Raw genomic sequence first — 12,497 nt, 5'->3', positions numbered from 1 at the left:
GCATAAAACCAGAGATTGAAATGAGCACAGATAAAATTCCTTAAGCCAAATATGGAATACACAAGAGCTACTCCTTGCTCAACGAAATGGACACAAAACCCCATATTAAACGCCTAAGAATGCACCTGACTAGTAAGTATCTTAAAACCTATGGATTGCTATGTCTCCGAAAGAGAATCAAGCATGTGTACAGGGGCATAAACGCAGCAGTGATAGGATTGGAGAGGTTCGTGAGCAAATGAAGACCCTTTGAAGTCATATTGCATGGTACCCATTCCACGGGTTTCAACTACCCAGGTTTAAGGTATTCTTCCTTCATCTAAAACATGCATGTGGAACCTAGAGTATGATCAACCATGTGATCGGGAGACGTGTTCAAATATGTCTCAGTTTTCGTACCCTGGTACTCGGGTGCAACATTCCAGACGCTTTACTAACACTCTCCCCACTTGGAGAGTCAGTCCCTTTAACTTCCTGTTTGGCCCAGTTTGCAATTTCTGTGGAAGATGAACAGGAATAGCGAGAACCAATGAAAGACTAGCTGGAGGTGTCTGGATGGGCAAATATAACTCTCATTTCCCACCAGGAAGAGGAATTAACCAAAGGCTCAGCGTGCCGTGCCAGAACCAGATTAGGGCCTGAAGACATCCTGCGGTGTTGCGGCCAGGTCACAAGAAAGCGAGTTGAAGAAAGGAGCTCAGGGGCACTGTAATTCACAAACCTGCAGAGTTATAAATGACAGCTATCGTCCAAAAATAGACTGAAGTAAGGCTGCCAAGAGGACTTGAAAGCGGGGCAGAATTGCAGGAAACCGATTTCAGGAGGTAGACTGGAATTGCATTGAAAGCATAGGAAAAGAGGCAGAACGTCCACAATGATGCACTTGGCCAAAAAGGGCGTATGCGTTTTTTCCTGAATATATTCAGGAAAAAACGCATACGCCCTTTTTGGCCAACCAAGCAAGCTTGCAAAGGAAATCTGCACTACAATGAAGTCTCACTTCCCCCCGGTCAAAAGGGCCATCTGAAAAAAGTGTAAAATCCAGAAAGGCAGGACAGGCCATGGAGAACTGGGAGCCTTGTTATGCTGATGGGCGGGATGTAAATTGCCAACAACCACTTGGGAGAAGTGTATGGTGTTTCCTGAAACATCTAAAAAACAAAGCAACAGAACCTAGGGCACTTCCACTTATGGTCCTATAGCTTAGGGAAATTAAAATCAAAAAGACACAGCCACCCCAAAGTTTGGAACGGCTCTGTTTACAAGAAACTCGTTTACAGTACAAGTTCAACATCGCAGAAAGTGAAAAATGGATAAAGAAGTTGTGGTATTTACTTACAAAGCAATATCACTCAGCAATGAAATCTGTGTCATCAGGCCCTTAGCATCACAATGAGTGGATTCAGGTATGATGATTCTAACTGAAATAAGTCACACAGAAAAAGAAACATCATAAGATATCAGTAATACACGGAATGTAAACTTGGCTACACAGGAACTGAATTACAGAACAGAACAGGGTCTCAAATTTAGAAAACCAACTTATGCTTGCTTAAGGGGAAAGGTGAGTTGGGGTGCTGCATAAAACCAGAGATTTAAATAAGCACAGATAAAGTTCCTTAAGCCAAATATGGAATAGACAAGAGCTACTCCTTGCTCAACGAAATGGACTCAACACCGCATATTAAACGCCTAAGAATGTACCTGACTAGTAAGTATCTTAAAACCTATGGATTGCTATGTCTCCGAAAGAGAATCAAGCATGTGTACATGGGCATAAATGCAGCAGTGATAGGATTGGAGGGGTTCGTGAGCAAATGAAGACCCTTTGAAGTCATATTGCATGGTACCCATTCCACGGGTCTCAACTCTCCAGGTTTAAGGTATTGTTCCTTCAGCTAAAACATGCATGTGGAACCTAGATTATGATCAACCATGTGATCGGGAGACGTGTTCAAATATGTCTCAGTTTTCGTACCCTGGTACTCGGGTTCAACATTCAAGACGCTTTATTAACACTCTCCCCACTTGGAGAGTCAGTCCCTTTAACCTCCTGTTTGGCCCAGTTTGCAATTTCTGTGGAAGATGAACAGGAATAGCGAGAACCAATGAGAGACTAGCTGGAGGTGTCTGGATGGGCAAATTTAACTCTCATTTCCCACCAGGAAGAGGAATTAACCAAAGGCTCAGCGTGCCGTGCCGGAACCAGATTAGGGCCTGTAGACATCCTGCAGTGTTGCGGCCAGGTCACAAGAAAGCGAGTTGAAGAAAGGAGCTCAGGGGCACTGTAATTCACAAACCTGCAGAGTTATAAATGACAGCTATCGTCCAAAAATAGACTGAAGTAAGGCTGCCAAGAGGACTTGAAAGCGGGGCAGAATTGCAGGAAACCGATTTCAGGAGGTAGACTGGAATTGCATTGAAGGCATAGGAAAAGAGGCAGAACGTCCACAATGATGCACTTGGCCAAAAAGGGCGTATGCGTTTTTTCCTGAATATATTCAGGAAAAAACGCATACGCACTTTTTGGACAACCAAGCAAACTTGCAAAGGAAATCTGCACTACAATGAAGTCTCACTTCCCCCCGGTCAAAAGGGCCATCTGAAAAAAGTGTAAAATCCAGAAAGGCAGGACAGGCCATGGAGAACTGGGAGCCTTGTTATGCTGATGGGCGGGATGTAAATTGCCAACAGACACTCAGGAGAAGTGTATGGTGTTTCCTGAAACATCTAAAAAACCAAGCAACAGAGCCGAGGGCACTTGCGCTTATGGTCCTATAGCTTAGGGAAATTAAAATCAAAAAGACACAGCCACCCCAAAGTTTGGGACGCCTCCGTTTACAAGAACCTCGTTTACCGTACAAGTTCAATATCACAGAAAGTGAAAAATGGATAAAGAAGTTGTGGTACTTACGTACAATGCAGTATCACTCAGCAATGAAATCTATGTCATCAGGCCCGTAGCAGCACAATGAGTGGATTCAGGTACGATGATTCTAACTGAAATAAGTCACACAGAAAAAGAAACATCATAAGATATCACTAATACACGGAATGTAAACTTGGCTACACAGGAACTGCATTCCAAAACAGAACAGGGTCTCAAATTTAGAAAACCAACTTATGCTTGCTTAAGGTGAAAGGTGAGTTGGGGTGCAGCATAAAACCAGAGATTGAAATGAGCACAGATAAAGTTCCTTAAGCCAAATATGGAATACACAAGAGCTACTCCTTGCTCAACGAAATGGACACAAAACCCCATATTAAACGCCTAAGAATGTACCTGACTCGTAAGTATCTTAAAACCTATGGATTGCTATGTCTCCGAAAGAGAATCAAGCATGTGTACAGGGGCATAAACGCAGCAGTGATAGGATTGGAGAGGTTCGTGAGCAAATGAAGACCCTTTGAAGTCATATTGCATGGTACCCATTCCACGGGTTTCAACTACCCAGGTTTAAGGTATTCTTCCTTCATCTAAAACATGCATGTGGAACCTAGAGTATGATTAACCATGTGATCGGGAGACGTGTTCAAATATGTCTCAGTTTTCGTACCCTGGTACTCGGGTGCAACATTCCAGACGCTTTACTAACACTCTCCCCACTTGGAGAGTCAGTCCCTTTAACTTCCTGTTTGACCCAGTTTGCAATTTCTGTGGAAGATGAACAGGAATAGCGAGAACCAATGAAAGACTAGCTGGAGGTGTCTGGATGGGCAAATATAACTCTCATTTCCCACCAGGAAGAGGAATTAACCAAAGGCTCAGCGTGCCGTGCCAGAACCAGATTAGGGCCTGAAGACATCCTGCGGTGTTGCGGCCAGGTCACAAGAAAGCGAGTTGAAGAAAGGAGCTCAGGGGCACTGTAATTCACAAACCTGCAGAGTTATAAATGACAGCTATCGTCCAAAAATAGACTGAAGTAAGGCTGCCAAGAGGACTTGAAAGCGGGGCAGAATTGCAGGAAACCGATTTCAGGAGGTAGACTGGAATTGCATTGAAAGCATAGGAAAAGAGGCAGAACGTCCACAATGATGCACTTGGCCAAAAAGGGCGTATGCGTTTTTTCCTGAATATATTCAGGAAAAAACGCATACGCCCTTTTTGGCCAACCAAGCAAGCTTGCAAAGGAAATCTGCACTACAATGAAGTCTCACTTCCCCCCGGTCAAAAGGGCCATCTGAAAAAAGTGTAAAATCCAGAAAGGCAGGACAGGCCATGGAGAACTGGGAGCCTTGTTATGCTGATGGGCGGGATGTAAATTGCCAACAACCACTTGGGAGAAGTGTATGGTGTTTCCTGAAACATCTAAAAAACAAAGCAACAGAACCTAGGGCACTTCCACTTATGGTCCTATAGCTTAGGGAAATTAAAATCAAAAAGACACAGCCACCCCAAAGTTTGGAACGGCTCTGTTTACAAGAAACTCGTTTACAGTACAAGTTCAACATCGCAGAAAGTGAAAAATGGGTAAAGAAGTTGTGGTATTTACTTACAAAGCAATATCACTCAGCAATGAAATCTGTGTCATCAGGCCCTTAGCATCACAATGAGTGGATTCAGGTATGATGATTCTAACTGAAATAAGTCACACAGAAAAAGAAACATCATAAGATATCAGTAATACACGGACTGTAAACTTGGCTACACAGGAACTGAATTACAGAACAGAACAGGGTCTCAAATTTAGAAAACCAACTTATGCTTGCTTAAGGGGAAAGGTGAGTTGGGGTGCTGCATAAAACCAGAGATTGAAATGAGCACAGATAAAGTTCCTTAAGCCAAATATGGAATAGACAAGAGCTACTCCTTGCTCAACGAAATGGACTCAACACCGCATATTAAACGCCTAAGAATGTACCTGACTAGTAAGTATCTTAAAACCTATGGATTGCTATGTCTCCGAAAGAGAATCAAGCATGTGTACATGGGCATAAATGCAGCAGTGATAGGATTGGAGGGGTTCGTGAGCAAATGAAGACCCTTTGAAGTCATATTGCATGGTACCCATTCCACGGGTCTCAACTCTCCAGCTTTAAGGTATTGTTCCTTCAGCTAAAACATGCATGTGGAACCTAGATTATGATCAACCATGTGATCGGGAGACGTGTTCAAATATGTCTCAGTTTTCGTACCCTGGTACTCGGGTTCAACATTCCAGACGCTTTACTAACACTCTCCCCACTTGGAGAGTCAGTCCCTTTAACCTCCTGTTTGGCCCAGTTTGCAATTTCTGTGGAAGAAGAACAGGAATAGCGAGAACCAATGAGAGACTAGCTGGAGGTGTCTGGATGGGCAAATTTAACTCTCATTTCCCACCAGGAAGAGGAATTAACCAAAGGCTCAGCGTGCCGTGCCGGAACCAGATTAGGGCCTGTAGACATCCTGCGGTGTTGCGGCCAGGTCACAAGAAAGCGAGTTGAAGAAAGGAGCTCAGGGGCACTGTAATTCACAAACCTGCAGAGTTATAAATGACAGCTATCGTCCAAAATTAGACTGAAGTAAGGCTGCCAAGAGGACTTGAAAGCGGGTCAGAAATGCAGGAAACCGATTTCAGGAGGTAGACTGGAATTGCATTGAAGGCATAGGAAAAGAGGCAGAACGTCCACAATGATGCACTTGGCCAAAAAGGGCGTATGACTTTTTTCCTGAATATATTCAGGAAAAAACGCATACGCCCTTTTTGGCCAACCAAGCAAACTTGCAAAGGAAATCTGCACTACAATGAAGTCTCACTTCTCCCCGGTCAAAAGGGCCATCTGAAAAAAGTGTAAACTCCAGAAAGGCAGGACAGGCCATGGAGAACTGGGAGCCTTGTTATGCTGATGGGCGGGATGTAAATTGCCAACAGACACTCAGGAGAAGTGTATGGTGTTTCCTGAAACATTTAAAAAACAAAGCATCAGAGCCTAGGGCACTTCCACTTATGGTCCTATAGCTTAGGGAAATTAAAATCAAAAAGACACAGCCACCCCAAAGTTTGGGACACCTCCGTTTACAAGAACCTCGTTTACCGTACAAGTTCAATATCACAGAAAGTGAAAAATGGATAAAGAACTTGTGGTACTTACGTACAATGCAGTATCACTCAGCAATGAAATCTATGTCATCAGGCCCGTAGCAGCATAATGAGTGGATTCAGGTATGATGATTCTAACTGAAATAAGTCACACAGAAAAAGAAACATCATAAGATATCACTAATACACGGAATGTAAACTTGGCTACACAGGAACTGCATTCCAAAACAGAACAGGGTCTCAAATTTAGAAAACCAACTTATGCTTGCTTAAGGGGAAAGGTGAGTTGGGGTGCTGCATAAAACCAGAGATTGAAATGAGCACAGATAAAGTTCCTTAAGCCAAATATGGAATAGACAAGAGCTACTCCTTGCTCAACGAAATGGACTCAAAACCCCATATTAAACGCCTAAGAATGTACCTGACTAGTAAGTATCTTAAAACCTATGGATTGCTATGTCTCCGAAAGAGAATCAAGCATGTGTACAGGGGCATAAACGCAGCAGTGATAGGATTGGAGAGGTTCGGTGAGCAAATGAAGACCCTTTTAAGTCATATTGCATGGTACCCATTACACGGGTCTTAACTATCCAGGTTTAAGGTATTCTTCCTTCAGCTAAAACATGCATGTGGAACCTAGAGTATGATCAACCATGAGATCGGGAGACGTGTTCAAATATGTCTCAGTTTTCGTACCCTGGTACTCGGGTGCAACATTCCAGACGCTTTACTAACACTCTCCCCACTTGGAGAGTCAGCGCCTTTAACCTCCTGTTTGGCACAGTTTCCAATTTCTGCGGAAGATGAACAGGAATAGCGAGAACCAATGAGAGGCTAGCTGGAGATGTCTGGACGGGCAAATTTAACTCTCATTTCCCACCAGGAAGAGGAAATAACCAAAGGCTCAGCGTGCCGTACCGGAACAAGTTTAGGGCCTGAAGCCATCCTGCGGTGTTGCGGCCAGCTCAAAAGAAAGCGAGTTGAAGAAAGGAGCTCAGGGGCACTGTAATTCACAAACCTGCAGAGTTATAAATGACAGCTATCGTCCAAAAATATACTGAAGTAAGGCTGCCAAGAGGACTTGAAAGCGGGGCAGAATTGCAGGAAACCGATTTCAGGAGGTAGACTGGAATTGCATTGAAAGCATAGGAAAAGAGGCAAAACGTCCACAATGATGCACTTGGCCAAAAAGGGCGTATGCGTTTTTTCCTGAATATATTCAGGAAAAAACGCATACGCCCTTTTTGGCCAACCAAGCAAGCTTGCAAAGGAAATCTGCACTACAATGAAGTCTCACTTCCCCCCGGTCAAAAGGGCCATCTGATAAAAGTGTAAAATCCAGAAAGGCAGGACAGGCCATGGAGAACTGGGAGCCTTGTTATGCTGATGGGCGGGATGTAAATTGCCAACAACCACTTGGGAGAAGTGTATGGTGTTTCCTGAAACAACTAAAAAACAAAGCAACAGAACCTAGGGCACTTCCACTTATGGTCCTATAGCTTCGGGAAATTAAAATCAAAAAGACACAGCCACCCCAAAGTTTGGAACGGCTCTGTTTACAAGAACCTCGTTTACAGTACAAGTTCAACATCGCAGAAAGTGAAAAATGGATAAAGAAGTTGTGGTATTTACTTACAAAGCAATATCACTCAGCAATGAAATCTGTGTCAACAGGCCCTTAGCAGCACAATGAGTGGATTCAGGTATGATGATTCTAACTGAAATAAGTCACACAGAAAAAGAAACATCATAAGATATCAGTAATACACGGAATGGAAACTTGGCTACACAGGAACTGAATTACAGAACAGAACAGGGTCTCAAATTTAGAAAACTAACTTATGCTTGCTTAAGGGGAAAGGTGAGTTGGGGTGCTGCATAAAACCAGAGATTGAAATGAGCACAGATAAAGTTCCTTAAGCCAAATATGGAATAGACAAGAGCTACTCCTTGCTCAACGAAATGGACTCAACACCGCATATTAAACGCCTAAGAATGTACCTGACTAGTAAGTATCTTAAAACCTATGGATTGCTATGTCTCCGAAAGAGAATCAAGCATGTGTACAGGGGCATAAACGCAGCAGTGATAGGATTGGAGAGGTTCGGTGAGCAAATGAAGACCCTTTGAAGTCATATTGCATGGTACCCATTCCACGGGTTTCAACTACCCAGGTTTAAGGTATTCTTCCTTCAGCTAAAACATGCATGTGGAACCTAGAGTATGATCAACCATGTGATCGGGAGACGTGTTCAAATATGTCTCAGTTTTCGTACCCTGGTACTCGGGTGCAACTTTCCAGACGCTTTACTAACACTCTCTCGACTTGGAGAGTCAGTCCCTTTAACCTCCTGTTTGGCCCAGTTTGCAATTTCTGCGGAAGATGAACGGGAATAGCGAGAACCAATGAGAGGCTAGCTGGAGGTGTCTGGACGGGCAAATTCAACTCTCATTTCCCATCAGGAAGAGGAATTAACCAAAGGCTCAGCGTGCCGTGCCGGAACCAGATTAGGGCCTGAAGCCATCCTGCGGTGTTGCGGCCAGGTCACAAGAAAGCGAGTTGAAGAAAGGAGCTCAGGGGCACTGTAATTCACAAACCTGCAGAGTTATAAATGACAGCTATCGTCCAAAAATAGACTGAAGTAAGGCTGCCAAGAGGACTTGAAAGCGGGGCAGAATTGCAGGAAACCGATTTCAGGAGGTAGACTGGAATTGCATTGAAAGCATAGGAAAAGAGGCAGAACGTCCACAATGATGCACTTGGCCAAAAAGGGCGTATGCGTTTTTTCCTGAATATATTCAGGAAAAAACGCATACGCCCTTTTTGGCCAACCAAGCAAGCTTGCAAAGGAAATCTGCACTACAATGAAGTCTCACTTCCCCCCGGTCAAAAGGGCCATCTGAAAAAAGTGTAAAATCCAGAAAGGCAGGACAGGCCATGGAGAACTGGGAGCCTTGTTATGCTGATGGGCGGGATGTAATTTGCCAACAACCACTCGGGAGAAGTGTATGGTGTTTCCTGAAACATCTAAAAAACAAAGCAACAGAACCTAGGGCACTTCCACTTATGGTCCTATAGCTTAGGGAAATTAAAATGAAAAAGACACAGCCACCCCAAAGTTTGGAACGGCTCTGTTTACAAGAACCTTGTTTACAGTACAAGTTCAACATCGCAGAAAGTGAAAAATGGATAAAGAAGTTGTGGTATTTACTTACAAAGCAATATCACTCAGCAATGAAATCTGTGTCATCAGGCCCTTAGCAGCACAATGAGTGGATTCAGGTATGATGATTCTAACTGAAATAAGTCACACAGAAAAAGAAACATCATAAGATATCACTAATACACGGAATGTAAACTTGGCTACACAGGAACTGCATTCCAAAACAGAACAGGGTCTCAAATTTAGAAAACCAACTTATGCTTGCTTAAGGGGAAAGGTGAGTTGGGGTGCTGCATAAAACCAGAGATTGAAATGAGCACAGATAAAGTTCCTTAAGCCAAATATGGAATAGACAAGAGCTACTCCTTGCTCAACGAAATGGACTCAAAACCCCATATTAAACGCCTAAGAATGTACCTGACTAGTAAGTATCTTAAAACCTATGGATTGCTATGTCTCCAAAAGAGAATCAAGCGTGTGTACAGGGGCATAAACGCAGCAGTGATAGGATTGGAGAGGTTCGGTGAGCAAATGAAGACCCTTTGAAGTCATATTGCATGGTACCCATTACACGGGTCTCAACTCTCCAGGTTTAAGGCATTCTTCCTTCAGCTAAAACATGCATGTGGAACCCAGAGTATGATCAACCATGTGAACGGGAGACGTGTTCAAATATGTCTCAGTTTTCCTCCCCTGGTACTCGGGTGCAACATTCCAGACGCTTTACTAACACTCTCCCCACTTGGAGAGTCAGTCCCTTTAACCTCCTGTTTGGCCCAGTTTGCAATTTCTGCGGAAGATGAACAGGAATAGTGAGAACCAATGAGAGGCTAGCTGGAGGTGTCTGGACGGGCAAATTCAACTCTCATTTCCCACCAGGAAGAGGAATTAACCAAAGGCTCAGCATGCCGGCCGGAACCAGATTAGGGCCTGAAGCCATCCAGCGGTGTTGCGGCCAGGTCACAAGAAAGCGAGTTGAAGAAAGGAGCTCAGGGGCACTGTAATTCACAAACCTGCAGAGTTATAAATGACAGCTATCGTCCAAAAATAGACTGAAGTAAGGCTGCCAAGAGGACTTGAAAGCGGGGCAGAATTGCAGGAAACCGATTTCAGGAGGTAGACTGGAATTGCATTGAAAGCATAGGAAAAGAGGCAGAACGTCCACAATGATGCACTTGGCCAAAAAGGGCGTATGCGTTTTTTCCTGAATATATTCAGGAAAAAACGCATACGCCCTTTTTGGCCAACCAAGCAAGCTTGCAAAGGAAATCTGCACTACAATGAAGTCTCACTTCCCCCCGGTCAAAAGGGCCATCTGAAAAAAGTGTAAAATCCAGAAAGGCAGGACAGGCCATGGAGAACTGGGAGCCTTGTTATGCTGAAGGGCGGGATGTAAATTGCCAACAAACACTCGGGAGAAGTGTATGGTGTTTCCTGAAACATCTAAAAAACAAAGCAACAGAGCCTAGGGCACTTCCACTTATGGTCCTATAGCTTAGGGAATTTAAAATCAAAAAGACACAGCCACCCCAAAGTTTGGAACGGCTCTGTTTACAAGAACCTCGTTTACAGTACAAGTTCAACATCACAGAAAGTGAAAAATGGATAAAGGAGTTGTGGTATTTACTTACAAAGCAATATCACTCAGCAATGAAATCTGTGTCATCAGGCCCTTAGCAGCACAATGAGTGGATTCAGGTATGATGATTCTAACTGAAATAAGTCACACAGAAAAAGAAACATCATAAGATATCAGTAATACACGGAATGTAAACTTGGCTACACAGGAACTGAATTACAGAACAGAACAGGGTCTCAAATTTAGAAAACCAACTTATGCTTGCTTAAGGGTAAAGGTGAGTTGGCGTGCTGCATAAAACCAGAGATTGAAATGAGCACAGATAAAGTTCCTTAAGCCAAATATGGAATAGACAAGAGCTACTCCTTGCTCAACGAAATGGACTCAAAACCCCATATTAAACGCCTAAGAATGTACCTGACTAGTAAGTATCTTAAAACCTATGGATTGCTATGTCTCCAAAAGAGAATCAAGCGTGTGTACAGGGGCATAAACGCAGCAGTGATAGGATTGGAGAGGTTCGGTGAGCAAATGAAGACCCTTTGAAGTCATATTGCATGGTACCCATTACACGGGTCTCAACTCTCCAGGTTTAAGGTATTCTTCCTTCAGCTAAAACATGCATGTGGAACCCAGAGTATGATCAACCATGTGAACGGGAGACGTGTTCAAATATGTCTCAGTTTTCCTCCCCTGGTACTCGGGTGCAACATTCCAGACGCTTTACTAACACTCTCCCCACTTGGAGAGTCAGTCCCTTTAACCTCCTGTTTGGCCCAGTTTGCAATTTCTGCGGAAGATGAACAGGAATAGCGAGAACCAATGAGAGGCTAGCTGGAGGTGTCTGGACGGGCAAATTCAACTCTCATTTCCCACCAGGAAGAGGAATTAACCAAAGGCTCAGCATGCCGGGCCGGAACCAGATTAGGGCCTGAAGCCATCCTGCGGTGTTGCGGCCAGGTCACAAGAAAGCGAGTTGAAGAAAGGAGCTCAGGGGCACTGTAATTCACAAACCTGCAGAGTTATAAATGACAGCTATCGTCCAAAAATAGACTGAAGTAAGGCTGCCAAGAGGACTTGAAAGCGGGGCAGAATTGCAGGAAACCGATTTCAGGAGGTAGACTGGAATTGCATTGAAAGCATAGGAAAAGAGGCAGAACGTCCACAATGATGCACTTGGCCAAAAAGGGCGTATGCGTTTTTTCCTGAATATATTCAGGAAAAAACGCATACGCCCTTTTTGGCCAACCAAGCAAGCTTGCAAAGGAAATCTGCACTACAATGAAGTCTCACTTCCCCCTGTTCAAAAGGGCCATCTGAAAAAAGTGTAAAATCCAGAAAGGCAGGACAGGCCATGGAGAACTGGGAGCCTTGTTATGCTGATGGGTGGGATGTAAATTGCCAAGAACCACTTGGGAGAAGTGTATGGTGTTTCCTGAAACAACTAAAAAACAAAGCAACAGAACCTAGGGCACTTCCACTTATGGTCCTATAGCTTAGGGAAATTAAAATGAAAAAGACACAGCCACCCCAAAGTTTGGAACGGCTCTGTTTACAAGAACCTCGTTTACAGTACAAGTTCAACATCGCAGAAAGTGAAAAATGGATAAAGAAGTTGTGGTATTTTCTTACAAAGCAATATCACTCAGTAATGAAATCTGTGTCATCAGCCCCTTAGCAGCACAATGAGTGGATTCAGGTATGATGATTCTAACTGAAATAAGTCACACAGAA

At 43.7% G+C, this 12,497-nt stretch overlaps 1 long non-coding RNA gene across 1 annotated transcript in view; it reads right to left on the bottom strand.

Moving 5' to 3' along the window:
* The window catches only part of LOC307181379, a 648,342-nt gene that overhangs the window by 613,697 nt on the left and 22,148 nt on the right, over positions 1-12,497 (bottom strand). The gene's annotated exons all lie outside the window — the stretch shown is intronic.

Source organism: Stenella coeruleoalba (genome assembly GCF_951394435.1).
Source record: "Stenella coeruleoalba genome assembly, contig: scaffold_55, whole genome shotgun sequence".
Classification (NCBI taxonomy): Eukaryota; Metazoa; Chordata; class Mammalia; order Artiodactyla; family Delphinidae; genus Stenella; species Stenella coeruleoalba.
The sequence above is the reverse complement of the archived record's forward strand: the minus strand, read 5'-3'. Positions and strand labels throughout refer to the sequence as shown.